Genomic DNA, 8,838 nt, shown 5'->3' with positions numbered 1-8,838 from the left:
AACAAAGTCCTCTGAAATGCTTTTTTTTTCTACATTGTTTGAAGACATATCCGAATTATCGCTACAACAGGCTGCATAACACAGATGTCTCAGATATTTTTACATTGGAAACATTACGAATTAGTTCTTGATAGAACATATGTGGAAATGGGTCAACTTTGAAGTAAGCCATTTTCTACCAGGTGAACGAAGCCAATACATGAAAAGGAAATAAATCAAACAGTTCAGTTCAAGATAAAAAATCTCGTTCAGATGCAATTGATAAAATTGAGAATGGAAATGGGGAATGTGTCAAAGAGACAACAACCCGACCATAGAGAAGACAACAGCAGAAGGTCACCAACAGGTCTTTAATGCAGCGAGAAATTCCCGCACCCGGAGGCGTCCTTCAGCTGGCCCCTAAACAAAAATATATATATACTAGTTCAGTGATAATGAATGCTATAAATATATACAATGTAGATGGAACATTTTCAAGATGTATATTTCTTAACGTTTCAAATTGTCCGTTCAGCCCAGTATTGACCAAAACTATGATTTATATGGTTATAATTATAAGTTAACTATCTATCGGCTTGGACATTTGAAATACTAAGGCTTTTCTACATCAAGAATAGATTAACTTAGCTGTTTTTGGCAAAACCTTAACTGCATTTGGCAAAATTTTTAGGATATTTTAGTTTTCGACTTCGTACTTCATTTGGCGTTTTTAAATTTGTTTATAAGAGCGTCGCTCATGAGTCTTCTGTCGACGAAACGCGCTTCCGGCGCAAATAGAAAATTTCAATCCTGGTATCTTTGATGATATAAAAAAGAAGATGTGGTATGATTGCCAATGAGACAAATATCCACAAAAGACCAAAATGACACAGACATTAACAACTATGATGAGTTTACTCACCAATACAAGTATTGCTGCATAGATAAGAGTACATCAAATACAAAAAGATGTTTGATATAAAAGAATGTTGTTTTAAAAAAATCTCACAATGTCAACATTTCAATGGGATGTTAAAATAAGAGTACTCAAATTGAATACCACATGGTTGATAAATGCTTGTTTTAATATTATTACTTTGCATTACTTTTTATCAAATCAAAAACCATGTTTCAGTAAAAAAAATCTATATCTTAGTTCGATGAAACACAAAGCCCTGACTTTTTTATTTAATGTTATTATGTGGATCAATGGGCACTTCTTCTCATTTTAAACTTGAAATTAATCAGTTGAAAGTTTATTAAAGTAAATACATTAATTAAGGAAAACTAGGTTTTAGACCGAAAGAAGTAAATACATAACGTCGCTGTACTTCTAAAATGTCGTATATGACTTTTTTGTCACCAATGGTCTGGGCGAGAGGAAATCTTTGGTATTACAAAATAGCATACAGTTAGACTAATCAAAACGTTTGAAATAAGACATTTTACAAAATTGCCAATGTCAGTTGTTTGTAAAGTTTGCCTCCAAAATGTTGTATGAAAACTTAAAAATCGTTTTATAGTGACTTTGGGAATGAAATATTATAGTACATTTCTTTATTTCTGTGCAAAATAATTTTAAGTTCTCGGTTAATCTAGAACTGTCAAAGTTTTCATTTCACTGCTATTTGCAAAAATGTTCAAGTTCACATTCGACATTTTGGAAACATGCATTTTGTCAAAATGTTCAAAGCTTGTTTGTGAGAAATAATTTTCTTGAAAAATTTGTAATTTATAACATTTTGGAAGCCCAGCGACGATAACTCATTTATCATTTGTTTATAACTATAACAGTTTTATTTGTATTTCCATTGACACGAAACTTTAGAAAGTGTTTACCTAATTGAAAAACGCATTATAAAAAGTTAAGCTTTAAATATGCAGCTTTTTTGAAAGGAGTAGGTCCGGTAAATTTTGGCCTAAAATTTCAGTTTCATCTGACGAAAGATTTTGACCACTTTTTAAACACTTTAGTGTCTATTTCACCTGATTCAATTAGTTCATGTGAAAGATTTTTACTGATTTAGTCATTAAAAACGATCCGATTCAAGCTCAAATATGAAAAATCTCTCAAATATGCCAAAAAACGTCACTTTTCAGATGGTTTTTGTCAAAAATGAAAGTGGCCGCATCCGTGTTCATCCACAACCTTTATATATGTTATGTATTATCATAAAATACAACTTACATTTCAATATTATGGATGAACACGAATGCGGCCACTTTCGTTTTACACGGAAACCGTCTAAAATTTAACTAAAATGATAGAATTTTGAAGATTTCAGTAATTTAGCATGACTTTATGGTGCTACAACCCGATATATGTGCATTGTATTGTCAAAAACAGCCCATATTTATGTAGCAGAAGTATTCCACTGTCCAATAAATAACTAAAAGTTTACATTTTTACAATTTTTCAAAACTGTTATATTTTGGGGCCAAAAAGAGGTCTTACCGGACCTACTCCTTTAAGGAATGTAAGAATAACAGCAATCGCAATGGATAGTTATATTTAATATTGATAATGCATTATATACATGTAGGTAGAAATGATGAACTAAAACAAATATGATATGCAGAAACAAACAACAACCACTGAATCACAGTCTCCTGATTTTGGACAGCCAAATACAGAATGTGTATTTTCCCATATAGCTGTTGGTCAAATGTCTGAAAAAACATAATCTTGTCCAATATACTTGGTCATGTCCAAACAAGTTTCCACAGTGCCGAGTGCATACTGTATCAAGTTAAATCACAAAAATACTGAACTCCGAGGAAAATTCAATCGGAAAGTACCTTATCGCATGGAAATTCAAAATGATAAAACATATCAAGCGAATGGACAACAACTGTCATATTTCTGACTTGGTACAGGCATTTTCAAATGTAAAAAAACGTTAGATTGAACCAAGTTTTATAGCGCTAAAACTTTTATTTGTTTTACAGTCTCTTCAAATAACGGTATCACTTGGCTTCGCGTCAATAATGGCTGGGTATCAAACAACTGAAAATTCTAGTCTGACATCCGAACGAGTGATATTGTACTAAATCCAGAGGGAAGGTTGGGGATTGTCAGATGGTAATGAAAAACGTATTGAAAAAAAATAATTGATTGGCAACTTTAAAATATAAGAGTATTTCAACACAGACTATGTTTTTCTACTAAAAAATCATATTGTCTGAAACTTTTAGAATATTTGTACAAGTACAGCCAAAACCTGATAAACTGAATGTTTATGTAGTTGGGAAAAAGACGTATATGTAGGCATTCATGTAACTTCTTTCATGTTTTATTTATGACGGTTAAACTTATTACTTATATACACACACATATCGGAAAAAATATGTATTATGAGCAACTAAATTGTCAGTTTTTCGACATGAACTCTCTGTACTACATTTTTTTTAAACTAGAATGAAGTGCTAATAAGAATACTTAGGTTTTTGTATACAGACAAGGTCATACAAATAGTGTCTCAAAAAAGATAAATTGCGTCTGTCGCATCTTAAAATTAAAAAATAAAATGACAAATTTCAATCTGATTAACAAGTAAGCACCTGTGGATTTTCAAGATTTATTAAATTTGACAAAATGTCAATGTTAGTTCATAAACCAGAACTTCTGTTATGATCCCACTAGTAAATTCAAATTTAATATCGCAACTGGTTGTCTATGAAGCAGTATAAAGTCTTTCTGGACTACCTGAACGATAAGAATTCATACTATATTGGTTACACATGGTACAATATATCAAATGAATGCATTGCAAGAACGCCCTTCAATCATTCAACCTAACTAGCCGTTCGAAACAATCAATCGACCAAAATTTGTAACCTGACATGCATTTGGCGCCACTCATTGACTTCGCTATCAATTTTACACTTGATTAATATTTATATGAATCACGCTGATACATCTTATACAGACTTGTGTCCTTTTACATTATGAATTTAATAGAGTCAACGTCAGTTTTAAAAGACACAAATTCAACGCTTGTGTAAAAGAATGTTTTTCGTGAATTATTGAAACGGTAGTTAACTATTTCTGATACATTTTTTAAATTGGATTGTTGTAATGACAGGGATGATGAGGAGTTTTCATGTTATCTATTTTTCAATAACATTGTTACGAAATATGTTGTGTTCTAGTAATCCTGTTCTTTAAATATCGCGATAATACTAGCATGCAATGTCTAAATGAAAAAAGTATCAAATTGTACATTTTCACGGTTTCAAAACGTCAGAACAGCATTTTCAATTCGTTATTGTCATATGTATAAATATCGTGATAATACTTGCAATGTAATTTGTAGATGAAAAATTATTACGTTGTGCACTTTTCAAGATTTCAAACTGTCTGCTCAGCATAAAAAGTATTCCGGCATATTTCAGTATTTATAAAGAAGATGACATGCGTGATATAATTCAAATTTTTGTTAAAAGGTTTAAAGATGGCACTTCTTTAATGAAAGTATTAATGCTAACTTACACTATTACAAATTATATCAAACGACAGGAGGGTTATATTAAGAATCATTGATTGGCATTTTAATTATCAATAATAGTAAACGAATTCATGCCTGGCAAAATACATCATTCTGTTTTTTTTCATTTGATTCGTATGATGTGTTTGAGCTTTTGATTTTCTCATATGATTAGGGGCTTTTCGTTTTGAATTGTCACTGTAGTTCCGTATTTAACTCTTTGCAGAAACATTGTTACAGATGAATACACGGAATATGATAATGCATTTACAAAGATTTGGGGAAAATATAAAGAAATAACGCAGAAATTGAAACAATACAACCACGAAAACAACCACTACTTTGTACTATATAGTGAGTTCAGACGAGAAGTACACCATGAACAGAATTCAGGATGCACCGAAAGTACCAATCAAAATGTACAGGAATCATAAAATATTTCTATGAAAATAATTTTATCAGAAAGTTATGAGATTATTCAGCGAAGTATGGAATATCTAACCCCTTTTCTATGTCACATTTATTCTATGGAACATACTAGTAGTTGGGATTTCAGCTGATAACAAAGTTTTTGAAAACACTTGTGGTGTTTCAGAACACAATTTAATACTTTTTACTGACCAATCATAAATATTACTGTCAATGGTACTTATATTTATAAAAAAAACATCAACCTTGCACAATTCATATTTTGAATGATTTTTAGAAGCAAACACCTCAAAACATGGGGTAGATAGATTGACCTCCCAACTTAAAAAAATAACAATGTAAACTTTGAATTGTGTTATAATGAACCTAATTGTTCATGTGTCAATAACAAATGGCTCATTCACTGATTGTTTCAAAAGGCTCAATCAATACCCAAACGGTACACAACAAACTTGACATGGCTAAATATACGTGGCCCTCTAATATTTTTTCAAACTAAATGATAAGTTGTTACGTTATGTTGAAAACACACTTGTTTTGTTCAGACATCGTTGTCAATATAATGGAATTTGATGCGACTGTCATTCAAGTGAGAGGTTTAGCTAGCTTTAAAACCAGGTTCAATCCACCATTTTATACATTATAAAATGCCTGTACCATGTCAGGAATATGACAGCTGTTATCCATTCGTTTGATGTGTTTGGACTTTTGATTTTGCCTTTTGATTTTGGAGTTTCCTTTTTGAATTTTCCTTAGAGTTCAGTATTTTTTTGTTTTTTACTTTTTTCCATCCAACCCAATATGTGTACATTCACAACATGGTTGTCTTACTGTTGCTAGGTTCATCTGCAGCATCATACTAAAACACTCATTTGTAGTAGATAAATATTTTGATGGTTTAATGCATATGCTTGCTTAATTATCAGCATATGTATAGTGTATTCTATTTTTCGATTTCAACAGCAAGTTAGAATAAAAGAACCTAGTCACCCAAACAGTTTGGTAGACAATCGTAAGGTCTTCAATGCTTAATTGATTTATCTATGATATGATTTTCATTGGTTGGGAATAGGATTTTTTTCAACTATGCGAATGATACTACTTTATTGTATTGTAACGCGAACAATGACATTTTGCTTTTCAACACACGAATCATAATCTTTCAAATTTTTTGAATGTTTATAAAAATGCAGTCAAAATATGGATATATGTAAAGTTTATTTCGTTGGGAAAAAGATACATATTTATATATATTCATGTATAGCGCAAATCATGCCACTTTTAATTTTAATTTTCTATGTATGAAATATTCAAACATACGCATTTCAAATGCTGATTTTTTTTTTATTGCAAAACTGCAAATCATTAACATGGCTAGTGGTTACTATTGATATTTGTATACTCATATCAAAAAAATATCCAGGAAGGCAAGTTTACACCTAAGAAGTAAAGTAACAAAAACACTGAACCCCAAGGCTACATATATCCAGGAAGGCAACTCAGCAACTCCATATTATTTTGTTGTTATGCCAAGCTAGCTCACTAAATGTATGTTATGTTACTGTATTTTAATCAACTTAACTAGGGTCTCTTCGGCACGTAATTTCTGTACTACGATGTTTGCAAAGTAGAAAAATGCCTTCATTGTATATGAAAAAAGAGAGAACAATAACAACTTTTAACATAATTGAGAAATTAGCCCCTAATGTGTTTGAGATTGTTAAATGTAACATGTCAACATTCTTACTGATACCTTAACGTCCTTGCCATTCCCATCGACAAAAATCTGAAGTTGAAGCTGCTTGTCATGACAGCCTTCCAGATCATTCAAAACTACACGTACATATACCGTAAGTTCAGATATAAAGACAGCCTAAATACGACAAATCATTTAGAAAATTAATTTAAAAAACTTTATCGACCACTGGAATCCTATTTTCGAATTCATATCTATGCACATACATTAGGAATACAGATTCACACTTACATTATCTGCTGCAATATATATATTTGTATTATCTTGAGGACACTGTGTAACAATTATCAAAAGCATGCATTGCAAGAAGGCCCTCCAATTGTCCATCGTGAACAGTCGTCCATCCAATCAATCGCTGGAAAAAAGTGAGACAGGGCGTGTGTTTGCCATGGATTAAATCGATGCCGATGCTTTCAAAATAAAAAAATCATTAATTTTCCCATTCATTAATCTTTATACGAATCGCAATGATGAGTCCTAATCAGATTTGTTTCGTTGTTAACGTTTTTAATCATGAATTATCTTTATTTTTTTTTTTTCATTCAGAACTCCAACTGAATTACAAAACGGAAAATCCTTTAACAGGCAACATCGAAATCTCAAACACATCAATCGAAACGCAAAACTAGTATCATAATCCTGACTCGGTACGGACATTTCCTTATATCAAAATGGTGGATTAAATCTACTCATTTGAATGACAGTCGCATAGAATTCCATTATATTGAACACAGTGTGGTAGCAAAACATATCGACCTAATAGTGCGGTGACAGAAGTGTAAAAAGTCGTCTAAATCGCGAGTTTAATCTCCCCAAATAACACACGGCTAAAAATGGTCTTAACTTAAAGAAAAATATGTCTTCTTTATTTTTGCCCTGTCGTCAGAGTTTCGTATGGTCACATTTTTCTAAAAAGCCGTTTTAATGACTAGTAGTATATTGGAGAGTTTCAACCCCCTTTTTTCAAAATGAAAAATTGTGTATCTTTGCTTACATTTAACTGATGTATTTTTTTTCTGAAGCTATTTTCATATCTCAAAATATTCCATTCAGTATTTTCTTTTCTTCTATAAAATTTGCTAAGTTTGGACTATTTTAAATTGAGGTAATTTTAATTGCAAATTCAGACACAAACTTTAGTTTCTTCTTTATAGTAGTAATAAAAATTATCCCATAATATTTTAAGCATATAGTATTTCATAAAACTAATAACTGATATCAATTTCGGAACCTAAATATGAAAAAAAACCTTAAGAAATCAATGGAAAAAGAATGAAGTAAAAAACTTTAATTTCAACACGGAACTTAATCACTTGCCTTCCGTCACATTTTGTGTATTAGTCAATAATTTGATATATGAAATTACTGCTTTTTTCGCTATTATATACAAATATTTTCAATTGTAGTACACTAATATATGGCACATACTTTGTTTGTATATGTTTATATTCTATGTTTTTGTTATAAACAGATAAAACGTCAAATATACTATTTCAGAAAAGTCAAATTGTAAAAATCAAGTAATTGACGGATAGTATCAGTATATATTCCGTGACATATCAAGTTCCTTTGAGTCCAAAGAAAAGACAAAAGTCGTTAAATTTTATGCAGTGCTTAATATGCCGAAAACCCTCAACTGAAATGTTGAATCAATTTACCAGTATAGGGAAGTCGACTTTTATATCTGCATTGAATAAAAGATTGGATGAGGTGACATCAAGATGTTTCATGCCATAGCTGTGAAGTTAAAGAACTCCGTGCAGGCAGTTTATCATCGTTCATGCTACAAAAATTACACAAGTAAACATATTTGTTCCCCCTTTTAAAGCGAGGAAGCATCTAATCTGGTATTCAATGACGACATATAATTATCAGACTGTTGTCCCTCAGTTTTGGGTGTTTGTACGCGTTCTAGAATGCAGTCGTTCAACTGGAGCGCTTGTATATTTTGTTGCAACAAAACATTTGAGAAAGATAAAAAACCACGCAAGTTTAAATCAGATGAGCGTAGAAGTTTTATCCATGTCACATAAATTAAAGTTGAAATAGTTTCTCGTCCATCTTTTAATCTTCAAGCACTCTGTCATTCTGGTTGCATTACAAAATATTTGTTTAAAAACGAAAAAAACAACAACAACAAAATCTCCAAACCCGTGGAAGCAGAAGTCTCAGATCACGATACTGCTT

Source organism: Mytilus trossulus, chromosome 13 (genome assembly GCF_036588685.1).
Source record: "Mytilus trossulus isolate FHL-02 chromosome 13, PNRI_Mtr1.1.1.hap1, whole genome shotgun sequence".
Lineage (NCBI taxonomy): Eukaryota > Metazoa > Mollusca > Bivalvia > Mytilida > Mytilidae > Mytilus > Mytilus trossulus.
This window is presented reverse-complemented; position numbering follows the sequence as displayed.